Raw genomic sequence first — 25,627 nt, 5'->3', positions numbered from 1 at the left:
AGAATAATATAGATTGTTTTTAAACCTGACTTTATCATCCTGATATCAATGGGGAAATGATTCAATGCTCAAAACAGCGCCAAAGAAACAAATCTGTCAGGCGGCAGTGGTGCACACCTTTAAGTCTAGCACTCAGGAGGCAGAGGCAGGTGGATGTCTGTGAGTTCGAGGCCGGCCTGCTCTACAGAGCTAGTTTCAGGACAGCCAGAACTACACAAAGAAACCCTGTTTCAAAAAAAAGAAAGAAAGAAAAACAGAGAGAGAGGGAGGGAGGGAGAGGGAGGGAAAGAGGGAGGGAAGAAAGAAGGGAGGGAAGGAGAGAGAGAGAGAGAGAGAGAGAGAGAGAGAGAGAGAGAGATCTACCACTTGAAAGAGTTCAGATAATTTTGTGAGAATCTTCACATTTGATCTTAGCCACAAAGCCCAGAAGCAGTGTGAAAATCTTTAGTTTTCTGCTAAAAGAAGACAAAAACAAATCTATTGGAATATGTTGGACATAATAAGCATTTATTTTGACTTGTATTCTTTTGGCGCCCGAAACTGTCTTTCAGGACTGCGGTCCACTCGGGAGGAGGAGGGAAGGGTATTACTGAAAGGAGAGAAGGGGTCACCAGCATGGAGGCCAGCAGAGGCTAGGGCCCATCTCACTGCCCCTCCCCTCCTTAACCCTCTGAAAGCAATCTGATCTCTGGGCTTATTGCTTCAGAAATGGAATGTCCATCTTCCTTTGCCTCATTTATAAACTAAATGAATGGTTTTCAGTTGTTGATCACCCTGTGAGAAAAAAAAGCACTCTGTCCCATTTTGCAGCAATTAAGAGTGGTAATTTCTCCAGGGCCATTTGTTGCCCCCTTTCGTTTTTTACTGAAAGGACATCAGTGTGACCTCCCTGCCGGTGCCTTCTGTGAGTCCCTGAGGACTCGCAGAGGAGACAGCCCTCCAGGGACAAGCTCCATTTTGACAGCAATTTTCTCACTGCAGCTGCCTAGCTGCAGGCTAAATTATCCATGAGATCAATAACCCCCAAATGACAGTCTCTCCAGACACCCTCCTTGGAGGTGTGTGACAGGGTGTGAGCAACAGAGGCTGGAGGTGACTGGCCCTGACCCACTGCCCAGACATCAGACTCTGTTCCAGGAGGGTTGGGAACCTAAGCAGGCATTGCTTAGGTCTTGAGACAGAAACAATGAGTAAATTCTTGCCAGAAACACATGCACATTTTAACTTAATAACACAAGTGACAGTTTAACAATAATTAGAGTAGATCTAAAGTATGGAATATCAGTAGCCTCTAAAAGTGTTTATGAAGAGGTGTGCATGTATATGGCCATACATGTGTGTGCACGTGTGTGGGCATACATATGTGTGCGCGTGTATGGGCACACATGTGTGTGCACGTGCAGACACACATACCTGCACACAGGCAGAGGCCAGGGGATGACACTGAGTGTCCTGCTCCGTCACTTTCCCTCCCTTAGTCCCTTGAGACAAGGTTTCTCAATGAACTTGGAACTGGAGTAGCCAACAAACCCTGCTGGCCATCCTACTGTCTCTACAGGTGCACAGTCATGCCCAGCCTTTTCTGTGAATGCTGGGGATTTGAACCCAGGTCCTCATGCTTACACAGAAAGCATTCTTACCCACTGAGCATCCTCTCAGCCCTTTTACAGTGCATTTTTATTGACAGAGATGTACTAACGACGTAACATGAAGTGGAGAAAGCTGGGCCTGAACTCACTTTACATACTGAGAAGGAAGTGTATTGCTGTTGGGTGCTTACATGGAGCCAAATTTCTGTTTGTTTGTTTGTTTTTGGTTTTTGGGGTTTTTTTTTTTTTAGAGCTTTCTGCATTTTCCACAAAGAAAGATAATCACATTCCTCTTATCAGCCAGCTAGCTCTCATGATACGCGCCTGTGGACAACAGCACACAAGACTCTAAGAACCACTCTTCTCTGGTGGAATTCTAACTCTCTTAATGTATTTTTCTGTCTCATTCTTCTCCTGAAACAGACAAATTCAAACTAATTCCCAAAGAAATGCTTTCCCTGCATGGCATCTGTCCAGAAAACTAGGTCACTCACAGGAGCACCGAAGGCTGAGAAGACAAGTTCTCTATCCTCAAAGGACTAAAGAAAGCCTTTGACCACCAAAGTGGGCACTTGAGAAAGGAGCCAGTCCCTGCTAGCTTATACACCTGCTTGGACTTCATATCTAACCCCAGGGAATTAAAAGCCCACTTTTCTCTTTCTTACTTCAGCTCTTAAAAGCAACACTAATGATAATAAGTCTACCATTCATCCCCTCCCTTTAATCCCAACTGTCTCCTACTGCACATCAGTTGACAGCCAGAATGTTAGACAATCAGCATCCTGAGTCCACTGCATGACCCTCCAGTCACTCACTAGATATGAGCAGAGGCTGAGCTTCCAGTGTGAACCTTCCACACCAATGTTATCTGAGAAACAACAAACTTAAGTAGACTCTTCTTGCCGAGTCTTCTGAGGGCTGCTAATGCTGACAGGGGATATCTAGTGTTTACTGAGTATTTAACCACAGAAATCTCTTCTCTTCTCCTGAGGCTCTAAAGGTCTAAGGGGACCAGTTTGGGGAGAAAGTTAAAAGGAGCTTTACCTGCGTGTGAGGTTTCAAAGGGACCAACCCTACGGCATGTGATCAAGTGTACAATTCTGTCCCAAAAGAGATCCAGCAGGCAAGTTAGCAGCATGCTGCTGGGGAGGTCAACTGTGGGTGGTGAAAGGTCAAGCAACAGATCAAGGAGACAGCAAAATTTCTGTGTCTGTGATGCTTTTTGTTCATGAGACATGTTCCTATAGGTGGAATGCAGTGATATGGTCTTCCCTGCAAGAGCCAGAGACCCCATCATGCACGCACTTCCTACCATTCCAGTGTTCTTGCTCCCCCACCTGAGAAGACCACTGTGGTGGTTTAAGTAAAAAATGTCCCCCGCACGTGTGGTATTTGAAGACCCCAGTTGGTGACAATGTTTAGGGAGAGGGTCCAGCCTTGCTGGGGGAAGTGTGTCAGTAGGAGTGGGCTTTCAGCCTTGCCCTACTTTGAGTTTACGCTTTTTGCTTCCTGCACGTGGATGAAGATATGAGCGCTAGATGTGGGATTTCCCTCTGTGTGCTGTGATTACCATTAATGAATAAAGAACTGCTTTGGACCTATAGCAAGGCAGAATTTAGGTAGGCGGGGAAAACTAAGCTGAATGCTGGGAGAAGGAAGGCGAAGTCAGGGAGAAGCCATGGAGCTGCCGCCAGAGACAGACGTGCTGAAACTTTGCTGGTAGGCCACAACCTCGTGATGATGCACAGATTAATGGAGATGGGTTAAATTAATATGTAAGAGTTAGCTATTTTATTGAGTGGAAAATCTTAAAGGAGAAGGGTTCAACAAGAATAATGTTGCATTTTCTTATGTCTCAGGAAATAATTTTTATAGTAGCTTGTCAGATTGTCTATGAACAAACCCACTTTTTTAGACATTGATAAATTCTTTTCTTCGTGTGACATTTTATATAAGAGCACTTCAGATGTGCTATTAGATGTGGCTGATTTTAACAAATCTTAGTAGATTTGTATCAGCTACTTACATGCTTTATTCATAGACTTCTGTGAATCGTTGCCTTTTTGTTTTTGAAGATGGCCTATTTTGAGCCTTTGTACAGGTACATTCCTGTTTTTATGACAAAAGAAAAACTTTAAAGTTGTCCCCAACTGGAAAAAAAAAAGAGTTAGCCAATAAGAAGCTAGAGCTAATGGGCCAAGCAGTGATTTAAATAATACAGTTTCTGTGTGATTATTTTGGGGCTAAGTGGCCAGGAACCAGCAAGCAGCCTCCTTACAACAAGTGCTCAGTTTCCTGACTGACCACCTGCTCGCATGCTTCCCTGGCCATTTCAGACTCTCCATCTGGAATTGAGGGAAACAAACAAACTCTCCCTTCCACAAACTGCTTCTGGCCTCCATGCTTCTATAGAATGACGGAAAAATAACTGCTACCTTCATGACCAAACTGCTCTGAATTAAGAACTTTAGGCCACTAAGAGAATAACAGACCCCAGGGTTTGTGCTGGGCTGGTAATATGACCAGCTGAGGGAAGGGATTTAGGCTATACCACAAAAGCTGCAGCCACTCAATTCCCGGTAATGGCTTCCATGTGGGAAGAGGCCAAGGGTTCCCACATGACTTGGGTTTTGAAGGACAAGGGGAGAAGACTGTCACGGTGTCACGAGACACAGCTCAGGGCCTGGCAGTTTACCATTCCCACGCACAAATTGTATTTCTTTCACCATAAGCTGAAATTTATTGAAATCTTTACATGTGAATTCTGAGGTATGTGAAGAAAAATGTAGCAAAAGAAACTTTGTCTGCTCCCTATGTTCAGCATGAAGACTGTTAATCAGGTTGTGGCATAGAAAAAAAAGGAGGGATCCCTACAGATGGTTCATTTGACAATTCAGCTGGTAGGACTGAATGGGAACACAAAGGAAAAGAGCTGACTAACCCTCTAGTCAGAAACTGGCTGGACTAGTGTAAGCCAAGTTTATCTACATGGAGAGGAAATGTGAGAATCCACTCATTTTAATGATTAGCTATACTGTTAAAAATGCTCAAATTACAACATGCCAGGCAAGTGCTTGAGTGTGTGCACAGCCACAGTAGAAGGTTCTTTGCAGATGGGAGGAAACCAAGTCTGATTCATCTTTGAAGCATGATTAGCATAAACTCAGAGAGAAATATTGGGGTTCAACCTGAAGACTCTAAAAGCAAAGCAAGCTTTTACCTCAACCTCAGTCCAAAAATGGTGATCCTGCCTTCAGGAATCTTGAGATGAGACTGTGTATGAGAGCTGTCTCCTCCCATTTTATAATCCTCTCTAGGGCTGCGATTAAAGGCATGCACCACTGGAATTAAAGGCACGCATCACCCGGTTTCTATGACAACTAGTGTGGTGACTGGGATTAAGGGTGTGTGTCCTTGCTACTTGGTCAAGATTTATTTATTAAAATACAATTGAAATACCACTTCACATCTTGACACTAATGGCACCTACCATGGTATCTAGCAAAGCAGTATGGTTAGGTGTTAATGTGATCCTCCGCAGAATTGGTGTGTGGAAGGTAGGGTTGCTCTCAATCACTAGTAATATCCTGCTACCTTCCAACAGAATAGGAGAAGAGTCTGGAAGTAGATGAGAAGTTACAGAAAATCCTTAAAACATCATAAATGTTTCCAAGCCAATGCATTTTGCAGTGAATTTAAACAATGAAAATTCTCCTTCATCTTCCTACTGTCCATTCAGCCATGCCACAACAAGCTAGAAAGGAAGAAAGGATCAAGGGAGGGAGAAAGGGAGGAGGGAGGGAAGGAAAGAGGAAGGGAAGAAAGGAAGGAAGAAAGGAGCAGAAAAGGCAAAACTCGTCTTTTCACATTAAAATATTAGCCACAGAGGCTAGAGAGATGGTTCAGTGTTTAAGAGCACAGGCTGCTCTTCCAGAGAATGCAGGTTAGAGTCTCAGCACCACATGGAGGCTCACAACTGTCTGTAACTCCAGTCCCATTTGATCAGACACCCTCTCTGACCTCCACAGGCACGAGGCATAGGAAAAAACATGCAGGGAAAGCCCCCATATACATGAAAAAGTAAATTAGATTTAAAAGATAGTGGTCACTAAGTTCTGAGATACTATAGTGTCCAAACCAGTGTGTTAGTTGGCTAGTTCTAAACTCTGTAACCTGTGGGTTTTTAACACTAAGGCTGAGACTTTGAAAAGCATGAAATTAGACCTCCAAAGCAGAGAACCAACTTAGATGACTGTCCAAGCAGCAGTGAGTAACCAATTTCAAAAAAAAAATCAATTAAGGAAAGCAAATATCAAAATATCCAACCTCACCGACCAAGTGAATATTCATATCACAAAAATATTCTTAGCTAAATAAAATGTAAAAAGAGATTGCTTTCTAAAACAAAACTCTGTATGTGAACCAAAACCCAGCATAAGGAATATTTCCTTTTTCCATAAATATATATGTTGTAATGTATAAGTACATGATATATAAATCTGCACGTGTATTCTATAAGCATATTTATATGGCTATTTCCTATAATCTACCTCGGGACATTCCTCCTGATATTTCCCTACAAACACAGCACTGCTAAGGCCACTTACAATTGTAGAGAAAGCAAAATTTCCCACTTGTTTTTCTTGCTTAAGTTTTCCCTTGAAAGTTTCATATGTCCAAGAAGAAAGAGCACAAACTAATTCTCAACCCATAGACCAACAGACACAAGCATCTTTCTCCACGCCGGCTTTCACATTCTTGCCCTCCCTCTGAGACTTCAAAGTGGAGAATGAGGCTTGACCATGAGCAGAAGCCATTCCGGCTTCGGGTGATCAACATGCATTCTCCATGCCCGTCGTCAAAGAAACCGAAACCTCGAGACATCAAAAAGAACTTCCTGGCCTGGAAGAGATGTACACCTGTCTCCTGCTAAGGCTTCCTGAGAAGTCACGGTCTTTCCGTCCGTCTCACACTGGGTCACCGTGGTCCCCTGAAACTTGACGGGTGGAGTTTTCAGACATTTCATTTCGTTTTATCCCCGGGCCCTTTTCTTCTCTGTGACTCACGTTGACAGTTTAAAGAGAATGGGTTCTATGCGAAATTCTTTCCAGGGCAAAATTATTCACAGTTCTTAAGTAAAAAGTGAATTTTATGACAGTCGGATAGTGCAATTTGCTGAGGTTGGAACCAGCAACTGGAATTATTTTTAGCGACAGATATATCAGATGTCAATTGTCCCAATTTCACGGCTCTAGTACTGTTTACGTTTGGAGTAACTGTGTATGTCCAGCCCACAGATATTTTGGTCAAGACCCAAAATGGAGACAACAGAGACCTTGGCTCTGGTATATGCCCATCAGACTCTACCAGACTTCTGTCTTGTAAGTCTCGGCTTAAGCTGCTGTTTTGCTCTTGAACGTCTGTGAAGAATTTATATTATATTCCTGCCCTTTTGAATTATTTAATTTATCTGCCCTTTATTTTCTTTTAAGCTGCCTTGACCAAATCAATACGAATAGGGGAGAGTCCACATTAAAATTCACATGCCAAAGACCGTTTTGTAATTTTGTTGTTTGGGAGGTATGGCAAAGTGTTCCAATGTCCACATATGTCATGAAAAGATCCCTAGTTCAGGCAAGTTAGCAATGCACTCTCTCACAAAGGTGCCTTTGTGTGTATGGTGCAGGTAGTTAAATTGCACTCTCAGTGAAATTCCAACGTGTACTCTTTGTGTGTGTGTGTGTGTGTGTGTGTGTGTGTGTGTGTGTGTGTGTGTAAGCCAGAGAACAATAATCTTGGCTATTGTTCCTCAGTATGCTGCCCACCATTTTCCTTTCCATACTCACGAAGCAGGTTATGCTGACTGTTGACTGCCCAGCAAATCCCAGGGATCATCTTGTTTTCCCATCTTCCCAGCATGCGCCACTGCACCTGACTTTTTTACATGAGGACTGGGGACAGAATTCAGGTCTCCATCCATACATGACCAACACTTTATTGACGGAGCCACGGTCCCAATCCCAAGCGCGTGTTAAGCCCTCGTGTTGTGTATTGGGTCTCCAAACCCCTCTAGCTGTAACTTTGTGACCTCCTTTGACCTCCTTCTTCGGATTCCCTTTGCCCCTTCTCCACCAGCCGCTGCTCCTCCCCTCCTGACTCTTTCCATGGCCACTGCTGCTCCCTCTCTATCCCTGAAGACACACAGCTTGTCCTGATAGGCAGGCCATACAGCATTTACTCTTCTGTGGCGGTTTCATTCACTGCAATGTCCCCTAAATCCATCCATGTTTTCACAAACAGCAATCTCCTTTACTCATGGGTTGAATAGTAGCTATTGTGTGCTTTCACCACCTTATTATTTATTTATTATTTATTTATTTATTTTTATTTATTTATTATTTTGCCCATTCACCCTGTGGTGGTTTAAAATAACAATGGACCCCCATGGGCTCATATATTTAAATGCTTAGTTACTGGGAACTGGAACCGTTGGTAAGGATCAGAATTAGGAGGTGTGGGAGGTGTGCCACTAGGTCTGGGCTTTGAGATTTCGAAAGCTCACGCCAGGGCCAGTCTGTATCTCTCTGCCTACAGACCAGAATAAGGGGCTCAGCTACTGCATGCCTCCATGCCCCCCCCCACCATGGTAATAATAAACTAAACCTCTGAAACTGTAAGCAAGCCTCCACTTAAATGCTTTCTCTCATAAGAGTTGCCTTGGTAATGGTGTCTCTTCCCAGCAATAGAACAGTAACTAAGATACACCTATCAACAGGCTAATGGGCTCCCTCATATTTTTGTTGTGGCATATAACACTGCAATAGAAAAAAAGAAGAGTGTCTTTACGAGGTGGAAATTTCATTTCCTTTGTGTATATAAAGAGAAAGGGTCTTCACCACCAAGCAAAGAGGCCAAACTGGGAAGATACAAAGCCTTTCTTCATTCACACATTATCAGGGAGCTGGTTAGAAACACAGAATCCCAAGACCCCAGCACCTGGGGCTTATTCAGTCAGAATCCACGTGGTAACAATTCCCCAGAATTCCCCAGCAGAATCAAATGTGTGCTACATGCAATGAATCCTATTATAGCCGCTTGATTGGTACGTGGCTTCCATCAAAGCATGTAGGTGCTGATGTTTAATCAGAAAGACTATGTATGTGTATTTGTCTCTTACAGCGTGGCACTGGGTTACATACAGCCAGGTTTTCAGAGAATTCTAACTCTTGGTATGTCCCATTCTACCTTAATCACAACAAATGGGACAAAACTACACCTGGATCCAGAGAAGCCACTTGAATTGCTGGCAGCCACACAGCATTTCAGTACAGAGCAAGGAAAGCCAGTCCAGCTCACTGGGTCAGGTCCTCTGTCTAACACCATGCTGATTCCCACAGGGTCAGTCAAAAGTGGACCCCTATAACAGAAACAGGGCTGATCTGGTCCAAGTGATGGCTCCATCTTACTGATTCATTCATTCTCTGTATCTTTTCTCATTTAATCTTGACAATGCAATTGTGGTCCCAATCAGACTATTACCCATACTTTGAAGACCAATGCTTGAAGTAAGCCACGCCTCTCAGGTCATGCGCTGAAGAGCAACGTCCACTCTGAGAGCCACTGGTTCTGCATCACTGATCCAATACTCTTTCTCTGAGGCACTAGCTCATTCTCCACTTCCCTTCTGCTACAACACCCAGCATTCTCGCTGATAAAATTGATTGTAACTTATTCTAGGGATGTACACAGCTTTTCTAATGTAACATGCCCTCGTGGCCTACTTCCCTCATGATTCCCGCCAGATGCGAGTATCGGGGAATGTAAGCTGAAGTAAATCACCCTAAGGAAATTTGCCATTCTGGCGAATCCATTATTCCGTATTTCCAGGCAAAGAGCCACCTCAGCCTTTCTTGAGGCAATGGTTCATCACGTCAACTGCAAGCAGAAGCCGTGATTCTTACTTTCTTTGCATGTCATACAGATGGGAACAGTCCACATCTGGCAATATCAAATTTGTCTTCATAGGAATTCCGCTTCGTATTTAAGACTCACATAAAACAGGCCTCAGGAGGGTCATGCAAAAGGGAGGACAGAATAACTCTGGAGGAGTAGAGAAGGAGGGAGGGAGGTGAACTCCTAAATCAGACAATTCACAAGGGTTTGCTCCAGGGAATATTAAGAAACAGTCCAGTGACTGGGACATGGTTGAAAAATGGCATCTGGTAGCAGATCTGGTATAAATCCCACATCCTAATAAAAGTCTTTGTCACACTCCCTGGCTCCTTCATGAATAATCCTGACATCTATAAAATCCACACATATTAAGCCAGGAGCTTACTTTCAGCCACTGGCAATCTGGACTTTGATACAAAAAAAAATAACACTGTGTTACAGATTAACAACATACGATGTTCCAGTGTTCATCACAAACAATTACACAAAAATTCCCTGATGACCTTAACTATGATTTCTATGTCTAAAACCATAAAAGGGGTTTTATGGGTTTAGAACATAACTGAATATTCTCCCACATGCAACAGGATCTTTCAAGACCTAGCACATACTCAAATCTCTTCCAGGTGATCAAAATTTAACCACTTCTGACTCCCAGGAGGGTTACACCTCAGCTCACTCTCATCCTAATGCTTAGAAAAACCTGGCCTTCCTGTTTGAGAAATATCTTTGGAGGGCCATGGTTACCTTACTACCTAAGACTCGGTTTTTATGTCTGTGTAAATGTATGTGCATGGGGGAGTATTCTTTGAGTGCAGGTTTACAGATGTGTGTCATGCTGGTGTGCAGATACCTGCATGTGAAGACCAGGGGTTAACTTCAGGTGCTGTTCCTCAGGTACCACCCACCTTCTTTTAGGGACAGGTCTCTCAGTGGCATGGTATTTACCAATTAGGCTAGATTGACTTATCAGGGAGTCCCAGGTGTCTCCCTGTCTCCACGCCCCCGCCCCCTAGTACTGGGATTACAGAGCGTCACATCTGACTTTTTTTTTTACATGAATTTTATGTGTCAAATTCAGATCCTCATGCTTGCAGTACCAGTTGAGCTATTCCCCAAGCCCCACGGAGAAATGATTTTGAATCTTAATGCTGTCATCATGCAGATCATGTCTCCATCCCACTCCTATGTGCCGTCAGCAAATACAGGCTCATCCAAACCAGCTACACAGAACACCGGGAAGGTAGTTCAGGACAAAGGATGAAAAGAGTGCACACAGGATGTGTGGCCTCTAGGAAACGGGTCATCTCCCCGTTCTGCATCTCCATCAAGTCTATCCGTGTCTGTGAGTGTTCTCCAGGGTGAAACACTGCCCTTTTTTTCTTCAAGAGGATCTCTGTCATGAGCCAGTGTCTGTCACCATCAGGAATAACCTAAATAATAACTTCACTACAAATTGAATACTTGATTTTTTTTCTGTTTTTTTTTTTTCCAAAGTTTCTTCACTTAAAGTAAGTTTAGATATTTTAATCTTCGTTTTTATACCTTCTGCAGTTTAATTTGCTTAATGGTTCATGTTACCCATTAAAAATGAATAGCTGGAACAAAAACTTTAGAGCCCCTTGCAACTCTAGAAACATAAAATACTCAATATTTGCTAGATATCATTTCCTAAAAAGTGAAAAAAAAAACAGATTTTAAAAAAAAGTCCCACTTGTTAGTCTGTGAGATGCATGAAGAGAAGGTGAGATCTTCCCACTGCTGCCCACAATCCCCTTTAAAATCGAAAGATAAGACACCTCCATGTCTTCCCTCTAGGAAGGCAGAACTCCCTCCTCTTGCCAGCTATTAAAACACTCCGCGAACCACACTGAATAGTAATAACTGTTCAAACATGGCTGCTACCACCCATCAATCCACGTTGTCTTGGCTTGTCAGCTTCAGAAAACCCCACAAGGTTAACTGTGTGATGATTCGATGATGTTTATCTAAGGATCAAAATATTATGAGATTATAGCTCAGAAAAGAATACAGGCGCCACGGTTGTCAGGGCTGTTCAGCAAAAATGGAAAAATGTACGGCTCTGCCGCTTTGCTTGTCCTATGGGAAATATTTATCCCAGAGACCTGCTCTTCTCAGGTAAACATCATTCAGTCTTACTGCCATGGGTCCCCTTCCTCCTCAAGCCAGAAGAGTCTCCTGGAGGAAGTCACCAGGAGGAGTTCCCGGCCATCGATAAAGAGGAGCATCAGACTTACCACAAGAAAATACAACATACCCTCTGGAGCCCAAGCGAGGCAGTGGCTAAAATGCTTTTAATAATGAGCTCTGTGAAGTCATAAACAAACCTTGTTTCTGAGCTGCAGGAAGGTTCACAAACCATAGACCGGATTGTGAGGGATTGTCACTAGGAGACAGACACACAGCTGAGCTCATGAAGGTGGCAGCGGTTTTCTGCAAGGGTGATGCTGTCCGTCAATTTTCATATTGATTTTTGTCTGAGGCTTCTAAAAAGCCTTCCAAAGATGTGTAATAGTTTCCATTCCCTCTAACAGTGCGTGAAAAGGTCTTTCCAAGCCCCGTATAGATGACGACCTGTTCAGTGTGCCCATTTGTGAAGTAGAAAAAAAGAGTATTGATTTGTGTTCTCATTTTCTTTCTTTAATTAAGGGTGAACATTTTCATATGTCTTAAAGCTATTTCTACTACTTATACCATTTAAAAAAAACAAGTATACAGAGAGCATTTTTATATCCTGTTCAAATTAATTCTGAAGGTGCTAGGACTGAACATAGATGCTGGCTAGAGGAGCCAACACCAGTACACTAGTTCAGTACACTGTGAGATACGACACCTCTAAAGAAGGCGTCTTATAGCTATCTATTTCTCCTACTTATATCATTTTTAAAAAAAAAAATTAGTATACAAGGAGAATTTCTGTATCCTGCTCAGATTAATTCTGAGGTGCTAGGATTGAATGGAGATGCTGGCTAGAGGAACCAATGACCGTACACTACTGTAGTACACTGTGAGATAAAACACCTCTAAAGCAGGAATTGTTTCCTAACGTGAAATGTTGTAAGTGTCACATGCACACACACCTTACTAGAGATGAAAGAAAGATTGTGGATGTTTTAAAGTCCTAAGTGCTAACCATGGGCACAGAACATTTGATCACACAGGTGAGAGCAGAGTCTCCCATACTCAGGACGAAGACAAGGGTGTCCGCTGTGATTTCTGTGGCAGATGTCCTTCTCCATTCTGTTCTATCTAATCCTCTCTACCCCAAAATTTTCAAAACTATGTCTCACGGAAAACTAATTTCATGAGCTGCCATGGGTCAAGGGAACTTGAGAAATAGCCTAGACTGAGCCTTCCCTTTGACTTGAGCTAGACTACCCTGGGCAAGTGATCTACTTTCTCTGGCACATGTAAAATGATGATACCTGCTGCTCAGACTTGAGAGGAGTAAGCTAGCAGACACATGCAAGGAAGACCCTCAGACCAACACCTGGCGTCTGGCAAGTGACAGATGTGCTTGTCGCTACAGATGTCATTTTATCAGGACCAACCGTGGGAATAGGGGTGGCAGCAACATCCACAGGCTCGGGGAAGTCTTCAGCAAATAAACCTACTTAACATTGTTTAACTCTGGTTCTCGCTTGCTAATTTTCTTCAGCTGATGTATCTTGCCTTTGGGAAATACTGTTCTCTGGTAATCAGACTCCTCAAATAGAAAATTAGTCGTCATGGGAACAAGAGACCATGCTCAAGGTCAATGGGAGATCCTACCCTGTGATTTGTGTGAAACCTCCAATTATTCCTAAAGCTTCTTATATTTAGTATCTAGGGCAGCTTTGAATCCTTCGCTTGCTATTTTAATATTAATAACTGTAAAATTGCTCATGGATGACATAAGCATCTCCCCCATCTGTGCCAAACCCTACCCAAAATCTAGCACACCTTGTCCTATGCAAATCAAAGATTTATCCATCTCTGATATCAAGTAAATAGGAAAAAAATGTTTCCATAAGTGTATTACATGTACAGCCCACAAAAGTGCTACACGAGGGGTACAGACATTGGATTTGTTGATAGGTGTAGACTATTGTAGCCCCATGATTTCCCTGTAAAAGGCTTTCCCTTGGATTTGGTGGCTAAGAGTCAAAGTTACAGTAATTCACAAATTACTAATTTTTAAGATTTATAGTTCTTTTTTTTAAAAAAAAACTAAACTTGCCGGGCAATGGTGGCGCACGCCTTTAATCCCAGCACTCGGGAGGCAGAGGCAGGCGGATCTCTGTGAGTTCGGGACCAGCCTGGTCTACAAGAGCTAGTTCCAGGACAGGCTCTAAAGCCACAGAGAAACCCTGTCTCGAAAAACCAAAAAAAAAAAAAAAAAAAAACCTAAACTTTTGGTATGATTCAGCCTGTTTCCTACATGTCCAATAACTGAAGTTATTGAGTAAAAATTGCTATCTATTAAAGGGGGATTGATAGATTGGCTTACACGTTAAGGGCTGGGATGTCCAACAATGGGTGTGGGCATGCTGGAGAGACTTGGAATCCTGTATCCGCTCAACCCACAAAGCTGAGTGAGTCAGCTCTCCCGTTCTGTGATGGAAGGTCTAGAGAACACCTAGGGAGTCACCAGCCTTCATTTCACGTGACTGAATAAAAATGGTCAGATGTCAGGGAAGGGCAGCAACTGTAGAAACAACATAAACGCACTCACAGGCAAGAAGTGGAGGCAAGCAGGCAAGTCAGCACAGCTTTTTCCTGGGACGTCCTTATTTCTGGGCCACTTACAGCAAGGTGCTGCCCACTCTGAGGACAGACCTCTCAACTCAGTTACGTCTTGGTGGAGAAGTCGCCACAGACCTGCCCAGAGGCATATCTCTCACTTGCTTGTATATTCCAACAAGCTGACATCCAACATCAGCCATCCCAAGCCTGCGGGTGTTTCATAGGCCCTGTGTTATTGTACTATGATCCTCAGAATCCAGACTGTGTCTCTGGCCTGCCACGGAAGGCTGTGCGTCTGCTGCTCTTTTCTGCCTCAGCGGTGCAGTTGTTATAGTGTTTGTCAAACCATCCCGTTTCCTGCAGGTGCCTGAGCTGATCGGTCCTCATTTCCACAGGAACAGCTGACAGTATGTGAAGTTGATAGCTGACACAGAGTGCACTTTAAATAGAATAGATATTTCCGGAAGGGGACCATAGAGTCAACAAATACTTGGTAGAAATGTTACATTTGGGATGGTTTCAGAAAAGACGGATAAGATGCTGAGCAGTGCTTGGAATGAGCCTTGCACCTAATTTCTTCGCGAGAGGACAAGCGATTCTCCGCGAAAGGATTATTGACTCCAAGCCGAAGAGTCGCCAGTTGACACAAACTGGACTTTGTTCTTAGCCAGATGAGATTCTTTCAAAGACACGCGTGCCTGGGGTTGCAGCTGGGGCTTTGTTTCTGTCTTGAGATTTTGATCCACTTTGTCTGGAATGACACAAAATGACCAGCTGGCAAGTGTGCTTTAGAAGACTCTGTGTACTCTGTGTGTACTTCACCCTGGACACCGACTTTGACAGCTCCTAAATTAACGAGGATTAGATCAAGGCAAACGGGTGGGGTTGGCCTTTGAAGTCCATGGTTTGACTGTGTGTGTGTGTGTGTGTGTGTGTGTGTGTGTGTGTTGGTTTGTTTACATTTTTGCTGAGTTTGTATGCCTAAACCCATCAAGGATAGCCACCTTTGGATAATAGGATAATGGGAAACTTTAGCCCTGTGTCCTTCCTATTTTGCTTTGGTGGCCAAGGTGATACTGGCCTCACCGAAAGTGTTTAGAACTTCCTTCCTTTTAGAAAAGGAATAATAATATTGTCTTTGAAAGAACTTAAGGAGATTTGAGATTAGTTTTTCATGTGTTGGTAGAATTCAGCAATGGAGCCATCTTTCTAGTCCTGGGTTCTCCTCACTAGATATTCAATCCCATTAACTATTTTTTGACCTATTTGGGTTTTCTCTTTCTTCATGACCCAGGCTCAGTAAAATAGATGTGTCTAGGAATTTGTCCATGTTGTCTGGGTCAGCAGATTGATACTTGAAAAGCATAATCCCTCATCCCATCCTTTCTATTCCTATTCTGTCCATCGTAAAGTCTCCCATCGTGATCTGATCCCAATATGATCTGATGTATTTGAACCTTTTCTTTGTCTTAGTCTAGGCAGGAATTTGACTCTTTTATCTTTTTTTCTCCATTTCATTTCAATGTATTGTTTTTCATACATCGTTCTAATCTTTATTATCTCTTCACTTTGGCTAACCTTGGGTTTGTTCTTGTTTCTCCAGCTTGTTGATATGCAATGATAGTTTGTTAAAGAACTGTCTTTGTTTCAGATGTAGATTGCTGTAAATTTTCCTTAGTGCTGAACTTGCTGTATGCTATTGCTTTTTTGATTTTGTGTTTTCGTTTTCACTTATTTAAAGAATATATGTACATATATATATATGTATATATATATATATATTCATACAAAATAATAAAAAAGAAGATATTCGATACGATTTCAATACTTTTTAATTTGTTGAGATTTTCTCTAGAGAATGTTCCATGTACTAGTGAGAAACATCTGCAAACCCAACACTCTTTGATGGAATTTTCATGTCAGCTTCATTTGGTCCAGGATGTAACTTAACTTTGATGTTTATACTGTTTTTCCATTGCTGAAGGTGGAGTGCAAATAAATGCCTCCAACTATAAAAGCACTGATGCCTAAGCTATTTTCTTTGGACCTATCAGTATGGGCTTTAATGATTGGGTACCCCTGTGTTGAATATAACGTGTGTGTGTGTGTGTGTGTGTGTGCGCGCGCGCGCGCCTGTGTGTGTGTACACATAGAGAGAGAGTATTTAGAGGTATTATTCTCACTACTAAACTGACTCTTTTTCATTTTACATTGACCTTCTCTGTCTCTCAACATGATTGGTGAGTCAAAGTATACTTTACCTAAGTATAGCTATGTCTGCTATCTTCTGGGTTCTATAGTCCACTTTCAGTTTGTGAGATCCCAGCAAGCTGGAGAGCAGAAAACTCACGTCATGAATGGATTTTTTTTTTTAACATATTAAGAAGAGCTTAAGGAAATGCTCAGCAGTTAGGAGTGTGCACTTACTGCTCTTGGGGCGGATCCAAGTTCAGGTCCCAGCACCCACACTGGGCAGCTCATGACCACCTGTAACTCCAGATTCAGTGTCTCCAATGCTGTCATATAACCTCCTCCTCTGTCATATGCATTCATATGTACATACAGTCATATGTATGTACACACACAGTCACATACAGTCACACACACATATATACGTGTGTGTGTGTGTGTGTGTGTGTGTGTGTGTGTGTATTGATGTGCAACCCCTCAGTCTATGAACCTTGGCCTTTGTTAACAAGGACACAATGCACAAGGAATCAGAATCATCTCTTTGAATATCTTTGAACCATAGTGACTGAAAAGAAAGGTAGTATGCTGTCATGCTATATGGATATTTATTTGCTATTTCTCATGTGTTACACATTTACTATTAAATTTTTCTACTCTGAATTAAATTGCAATTGATAAGTCGTTTTATCTGGAATCAATGTAAGAAAAAAATGGAAAGTTTAATAAGCCACATTCAGAAAAAAAAAAAAAAAAAAAACTTAAAAACTCCAAGAGCAAGCCGGGCGGTGGTGGCGCACGCCTTTAATCCCAGCACTCGGGAGGCAGAGGCAGGCGGATCTCTGTGAGTTCGAGACGAGCCTGGTCTACAAGAGCTAGTTCCAGGATAGGCTTCAAAGCTACAGAGAAACCCTGTCTCGAAAAAACAAAACAAAACAAAAAAAAAAAAAAAAAAAAAAAACAAAAAAAAAAAAAAAAAAAAAAAAAACCTCCAAGAGCAATAGATTTGGGGGAGTTAAAAGGATCGAGTGAATGTTAAGCCTAATCTATTTATTTTATTTGTGGAAATACTGAAAGCCAGAGAGGTTAAGTGGTTGATCTGCTATCAAACAGGTAGCTATTAGCAGGACCACTGGGGGCCTTCTATCTGCAAACATCTGGGAAGCAATGCAAGGTCACTAATCTGATAATTGAGGACGGAGAGTTGAAGCATCAGGCCACTTGCTCGTCTCCATCCCAGCTGTAGCATAGCAAATGTGCACTCAACTGAATTCTCAGTTAAAAATGTTTCCTCAACTTAAATAACAGTCATAACTTAAAGCAATCCTTGGACAGGCAAAGAACACCCAAAAAAATAAATCAAACATTTTCAGAAATTCAGATTCTTCCTCATAGTCTCCAATATGTTTGAATACAATTTATGATCAAAACCTATATGTTCCTCCTAACACACATATTTCCTTTTATTTCCTAAATGTAATTACTGAGTATAGCTGCTTTGAATAAATGCCAGATGTTTTTGAAACAGACTTTGCCATCTTGCTGAGTTTCATTTCTTGTCATTCCTCCCATCATGATACAATTCAGACAGCAGGGAAAAAAAAGCACAAAAATCACCTGAACATTCTAGAAAGTGAATGTATGTTACCATGGAATAATAAAAATAAACCTTTTTGGTTTTTGCCCTGGTCTCCTTGCATAGAGCCTTTGCAGTTTCCTAAGTGACAGAGATATTTTATTTGCTCATAATAAGTCACTTTAGATCATTCCTGAGTTTGTGTTAAAACAGGATCCCTAGGAAACTGCATGTTGTGGTGACCTCCAACTATAAAATTATTTTCATTGCTCCTTCATAACTGTCATTTTGATACTATTATGAATCATAATGTAAATGATCCGTGTTTTCCAGTAGTCTCAGTTGAATCCTGTGAAAGATCCATTTAACCCCCAAAGGGGTCATGACCTCCAGGTTGAGACCTGCTGCTGCAGAGAATGCTGAGCAACCTAAGGAGAAAGGGGCAGGAGGGGCAGTTCAATAAAGAGATTTGATGAGTTCTTAGATGGGTAAAAAGAAAAAGACATCCACATGCCGAGAGGCTGGTGCAGTCCCTCCCCACAGGGGTAGAAGCTTCTGCCTTCCAGCTCTTCCGCCTGCACCTCTTCCTCTGCTGTCTGTCTCTATCCTTGGTAACATCCGTCATAATGGGCGAGTAAACAGAAATATGACAACTGTTTGGCTGTTGTTTACCTGTCATCATGGAAAATTATCAAACCTAGTAAAGCTGTTATGGAAGCCCTGGGGATGTTGATTTATAGCATGCTTGTCTGAAGGAAAACAGGCACATAGAAGCTGTTTTTGCTAAAAAAGCAGCTGGGGCTCACTTGTGCCTTCAGGGTAAAGTAAAGGCAGAAGCCTGGAACCTATGAACAGAAGTTTCTAGATAGAATCACACCTTCCAGTGCACCAAGGCTGGTGAGTTGATTAGCATGTCAGTTACTATGAAGATGTCAGCATCGTTGTCCCCCTTAGAAGCCATTCATTAATCTTCTGTACCTGTCCCAGCGTCTCCGCAGCCATTAAGTAAATCCTTTGGAATACACAGAGAACTCATTTCCAACCAACAGAAAAGCTACAAATGTCATCAGGCCACCTCTGAGGCCCATAGCAGACTTTCCCCTGCTTCACTGTAACCTGCCTACCTGATGTCCCTACCTGTGTATCTTAAGAGTCTTAATTTATGTCTTTCTTTGTTCTGGAACTATAAAAACCTACAACTGCTTCCAGGTTGGAAGGTGGGATTTGGGGATATCTAAGTCTGTGTCCCTGGCCCATGGTCATGTGTCTTTGGCTCCAGAATAAACTATCTCACAAAGAGAATCTTTGAAGTGAGGGCTGTGTTCTTATGCCAGCTCTCCTCTACTTTCCTTTTGCAGCTGCCTCGGTGACTTTGGGTCCGACTCCTGTTGATTCTGAGTGGGTATGTTAGGCGCTCCAGGAGAGTCTGTCAGACTGATCTATTTCCTCTCCCTGCAAGGCTAAAGGCACAAGGAGTCACCGTCCTAAACCTGCAGCCCTTTGGGAATCCAAAAACCCAACAGCCTAGGACAGATGTTCACCCCCAACCTGACCCACCCAATGAGTGGCTGCCACATTCTCGGACAGAAACAATTAGCTTTAGGATCCGGGTTGGTCTCCACACCTGATGACAGAAACAGCCATTTATTTTAGGATGGCCTTGCAGGTGTGGAGCTGGGGAAAAAATAAGAGAAGCCACACCCTGGAGAGCATGATGTAATTAGGCTCCTCATTTGCCACGGCCCCATCTCCTCCTCTATTTAAACCTGAAGCTCAGGCACATCAGTGCCCCAGAGAAAGAATGATGTCACTCTACCTTATCTTCTGTGATCACTTTATCTGCTTCTCTTCCTGATACATGCTGATGACATCTCCTCTCTCCGCCTTGTTCCCTTACTCCCCCTTTCAACTGGTGTATTGTAATGGGTGGCAAAGCCTAGACTAGCAAGACTACCAAGCCATGATGCAGGGTTTTTTTCCCAAAAAATAAAAATACCCACTGGTTACGTAAATAAAGGTAAGAACGTGGGAGCTGGGGCTGGAGGGATAGCTCGGTAGTTAAGTGCGTGTACTGCTTTTCAAAGGGTTTGAGTTCGCAGCACCCGTGTCCAACACTCACAACTGTTTATATAACTCAGCTCCCAGGAATGTGACACTGGTACACACATCAACATACAGGCGCACATACAGAACACAATCCAAGTAATAAATCTTTAAAAGAACATGAGACTTCAGCATCTAAAATGAAGGCAGGGAGGTGGGACACTGTCTGTGAGAAGGGAGTCCCTGAGCCCTTAAGCCATGGAGTCTGACAAATGTCAAAACTAAATTGCAGGACACTCAGTGTTGAGAGAACGAGAGAACTCATTGGTGTGGGGGAAGCACAAGCACACGCACACACACATGCACACACGCATGTACACACACACACATATTTAGCATCAGAAATATCAGCAGTAGAGAAAAATAGTGGAGAATTGTGTTGTTGCTGTTGTTGTTGTTATTGTTGCTATTGCTTTTGTTGTTACACTTCACCTGCAAAATACCTAATGATCTCTGTGACCCCCCAAGAGCAAACTGGCACCAAATTTAAAAAGGAAAAAAAAAGACTTTGAAAAGAAAAAGACATTCCCTTGGCATAACTTTTTCAAATTCAAGATGCCCAACATGCTAATTAAGACTCTGTGAGGGGCCTGACCTTCGATGATGAGTTGCTTTTTCAACTCCTGTGGTTTCTGCTTCTGACTGTGATAAAACTGGATAAAAAAAATCTTCCTTAGATGCAGATTAGGAGCCTTTGAGGTTAAGAACTTTGATGCTCAGCGGGTCCCGTGGATGGGTGGGTCTCCCTGAGTACACAGTTAAAAGATTAGGTTAGTTCCTTCGCCTGCCTCCTTCTCCCCGCTAAATGTCGTTAAAACTTTTGTTTTCTTTCCTAATTTTTGAAGGAGAGGCAAATAGACACATCTCATAAGACTCTTTGGTTTTGTTGAGGTTTTTAATTATACCTTTTAATTATAAGGACGACCAGAGTGTTTGGCTCTCAGTCAAATGATCAAACAACTGATTTTCAAACTATTGGGACTCTCTTAAGATGAGCAACATGTGACCAGTTCTGACAAATAGTATATTACTCTTTTCCAAAATCATAAAAATTTGCATTTGATGATTCACTATTAAAACTGTAGTCCACATGTCCCGAGGTGTGGTACGACCAAGTCTATGTTGAGTGGGGCCTGGGCCCAAAACAGTACTGTTATGTCTATCGAAACTGAGTCTTCCAATGTGATTTGTCTTATCACATTGAGTGTTGGCCACCTCACAGGAAGTGACTGCTGTCTCTCTAAATACTGTGGACGGCACTGAAAGGGCCATGGCTGATATTAACAGTCGCCATTGGGATACTGTTCTACAGGCTATACAATCCCTGAGATTGCCCGACAAAACCTTTATTGACGTCTATGAACAGGTTATTCTTGAACTGATAGAGCTCTGTGAATTGGGTGCTGCCTGGTCACTTCTGAGGCAGACAGGCAGACCCCATGATAATGTCAAAGCAAACACAGCCAGAATGCTATGCTCCCCTGGAAAACCTCTCAGTCGGGTCTTAGGTTGATCCTTGTGAGGCATACTCAGATAAGAGTAGCAAAGAGAAAAGAAGAGCAGCAACTACCTGGGTATTCACCAGGGAAGTCAGTCTGGCACCTCTGTCTTGTCTCATGGCACTGCAGGGACAGGCATTGAAGTGGTGGCAGTGGCAGCAGAGGTGCTTATTCCTGGCATGCACATATATTTGTTTCAAAGCAGCAGCCAAAGATGAGAAAGAAGAAAAGTTTCCCACACAACTGAGCATGTTAAGTTTGGTCAGAAATCCCACATGGAGCGTGTTTGTGTTCAGTTTCCTCCAGATGGCCAATATCTGGTCACTGGGACTTTGAAGTGTGGAACTTCACAACAGGGGAAACCAGGGTTCTGGATCTCAAGTGTTAGGCCCAGGATAATTTCATGATGACGGATGATGCTGTCCTCTGCATGTGTTTCAGCTGAGATACTCAAACGTTAGCACATGGGGCCCAAGATGGAGAGTTCAAGGTGGGGAAGATTCATACTGAACAGCGTTTAAGAAGATTTGAAAGGGCACAGTAACTGCGTCAAGGATAGCAGTCAGGTCTTAGTGCCTCTTTGGACCAGACAGTAAGAATTCATACTTTAACATCTGGAAAAGCATTGAAGAAATGTCGAGGACATTCTTCTTTTGTTAACCAGGCAACATTTACACAAGATGAACATATGTCATCAGCGCATCTTCTGATGGCACAGAGGAGATGTGGAATATGAAGATCACAAAGTTCAAGTACATTTCAATCCCTGGGCAGTACTGCAGGAACAGATGGTACAGTCAATAGCATGGTTCTGCTTCCTAGAAACCCAGAGCATTGTGTGGTATGCAACCAATCAAACCCAAGGGGTGGACTGTCAGAAGCTTTGGTTCTGGTAAAAGAGAAAGAAGATGGTGACGCTGTTTGTTATACCCTCTCCCCCAGGGAGAGTAAAGCTACCGTGTCAGGGAGGACCTCGTCTCTATTCCTTCAGCACAGTCACTGGCAAGTGGGAGTGAACTCAGATGGTTCACGAGAAGCATGTGATCACGGGGCAGTAGCGCACACCTTAAATCTCAGCACTTGGGGACAGAGGCAGGCAGATCTCTGTGAGTTCGAGGCTAGCCTGGTCTACAAGAACTAGTTCCAGGACAGCTAGGGCTGTTACACAGAGAAACCCTGTCTCAAAACAACAACAACAACAAAAAAAAAGTAGCATGGGGTGGGGATCACCCCTGACCCACATCAGACCCTGACTACCGCCCACAGTGAAGATGCACTCTGGAAGCTCTGGAAACATGAATTCAGCCCTTACACTGCAGCCAGGGAGCATGTACTGAAGGGGAGGTATATTCATGGTCTAATTTTACTTTTTCATGTCTGCCTTTGTATAAGCCAAGATATTGTTGTCTGGATGAGCCATAAGAATAATTTTGTGAAAATTATTGTTTAAGAAGCAGTTATCATTCAAAGCATTTTAAAAGCGTTCGTTTATCTGCTTTTAACTGAGGCAGTCATTTAATGTTTTTGTTAATCTTCTACCACAATACTTGAAATGCTGATATTTCTAAACGGAAAACTTTCTTTTGAAATGATAATTAAAACCTGCCTCAGCCGGGCGGTGGTGGCGCACGCCTTTAATCCCAGCACTCGGGAGGCAGAGGCAGGCGGATCTCTGTGAGTTCGAGGCCAGCCTGGTCTACAAGAGCTAGTTCCAGGACAGGCTCTAAAAAAGCTGCAGAGAAACCCTGTCTCGAAAAAAACAAAAAAAAAAAAAAGAAAAAAAAAAAAACCTGCCTCCTCGCATAAAACTTGTAAATAAGTCACAATATTCAGTAGCTTTGGGTTTTTTCTAAGATTTTAATAAACTTGTATTTTCTGAAAAGAAATTGTAAAGTCCTGCACATGTCTCTGTTTTTAAGAACTGAGAGCTGAGAATTAGATAATCAGTCGGCAGTTAAGAGCTCTTGCAAAGGACCCGGGTTGTGTTCCCAGCACCAATATGGCACATCACAGCCATCTGTAACTCCAGTGTCAGGGACTACAACACCCTCTTCTGGCCTTCATGGGTACTGCACACACATGGTACATACGTGCATGCAGGCAAGACATTCATACACATAAAATAAAAATAAATTCTTCTTTTAAAAAAAGAACTAAAGACTACAACTCAGCTATCACGGGTTCTTATTTTCTCAATATAGGTTTCTGGGTTCCACTTTATGTATTCTGATAATCATTCTTGGCAGTGTTCATTACAATACTTTCTAAAACAGACATACCAGGAATTTGGAGATTACCATCACAATGAAGCAAGTGGCCCTGTCTCCCTACTTTCTTAAGTTTAATCCAATTTTGTTGTAAGAATTTGCCTGTGGTGTAGAAACTGTATTGTACTGCAATAACAGTCAGGAACCGGTCTACCACATTGTCACATACGGAATAAGGCAATAATTATTATTAATAAATCCAAATCTACCGAGGTCTTCAGCTATCTGATACGATGATACGCACATTTCTTTCCTTAGCAGTGAGAGCAGTCGAGAAAAGAAAAGGCCTCCTGACAATTGTCCCTAAGATGGCGTTGGAACCAAGGACTCTGTGGTGTTAAAGTTAATGAAGACAGTTTGGAGTCACTGTGCAAAGTGTCTGGGGCGACTGTGAGATAAGGGCCAGTGTGTGACAGAACAATCAGGAGAGGTAGCAAAGACTTGTGCAGAGAGCTGCCTTCTGGAAGCCTGTAGCGCTCCACTGAAATTCAGCTGCAGTTGATAAGGGTTCCCTTATAAGAAAAGGATTTATTTTGAGTCTCAACAAATCATTATTTGTTCCCTACAGCCTGGAAAAGCAAGCTTTCTAGTACCTATAAAAAGGGGGAGAGGGGCTAAGAGATGACTCAATCAGTAAAGTGCTTGCTTTGAAAACATGAGAATCAGAGATGGAGCCCCAGCATCAAGACAAAATGTCAGACATGGCATTCCTCTGCAATCCCTTGCTGGTGGGGCTTGGGGCATAGCATTAAGAGGTGAATTAATCCCTAGAGCCCACCACCCAATCAGCAGAGTGTTGACAGAAGTTTCTGTCCTGCCTGGTCCTGCAGCCGTTCAGACCCAAAGAAACACACAGAGGTTTACATTAATTATAAATTGGTTGGCCTATTATCTCAGGCTTCTTATTAACTCTTACATCTTACATTAACCCATTATTTTTGTCTGTGTTAGCCGCGTGGCTTGGTACCTCTTATCAGCGGGGCATTCTCATCTTGCTTCCTCTGTGTCTGGGTGAATACTGTGGACCAATTCATTCCTCTTCCCAGAATTCTTCTGTTCTCGTCACCCTGCCTACACTTCCTGCCTGGTTACTGGCCAATCAGCATTTTATTAAAACAATGAAAGTGACTGGGTACAGACCATTGTCCCACAGCAGCTGTGCTCCTGAGGAGAAAGGACCCCTGAGGCTTTCTCTGGCTTCAGTGTGTTCCTTCCCACACACAGACACACAAAGAAGAATAAGTAAAAAATAGAAGTTAACTACTATTCAGCAATTATGGTGAGTGAATTATAAGGAACTTTTATGCATCCAAGCCGAGTTTCTTGGGAGTAACTTTTACAAAATTAGCTTTACACTTATGCCAAGAAGTCGTGAAATAAACAGTAGCATTAATGTTATAATGCGATTTTAATATTCAAGAATAACTTAGAAACTATCTGCTTCATCAATTTCAGCTTCCATACCACAATCTGTCACTTATGGTCATTAAAAGCCCATCAGCACCTCATCCAAGTTAGATTAATTTATTATCTGAGATTAAATTATAATCATTCATTTTGTTGATTTTTATCAATAAATTAAATATTGGGAGCTTCAATCATTGCAGGTCAGGTGCAATTTTAATTGAGAAAAGACACATGGATAAGGAGTCGCTGCACTAATTAATAATTCTTGATTAACAGAACTGTGAATGATTGTGATCTATC

General features: G+C 42.5%; 1 pseudogene; it reads left to right on the top strand.

The window, feature by feature from the left end:
• Positions 1–16,521: 16,521 nt before the first annotated feature.
• LOC119823777 lies at positions 16,522–22,711 on the top strand (annotated as a pseudogene).
• The last annotated feature ends 2,916 nt before the right edge of the window (positions 22,712–25,627 follow it).

This window comes from Arvicola amphibius, chromosome 9 (genome assembly GCF_903992535.2).
Source record: "Arvicola amphibius chromosome 9, mArvAmp1.2, whole genome shotgun sequence".
NCBI classification, from domain to species: Eukaryota; Metazoa; Chordata; class Mammalia; order Rodentia; family Cricetidae; genus Arvicola; species Arvicola amphibius.
Note: the sequence above shows the minus strand (reverse complement) of the source record. Positions and strands in the feature narration are given on the sequence as shown.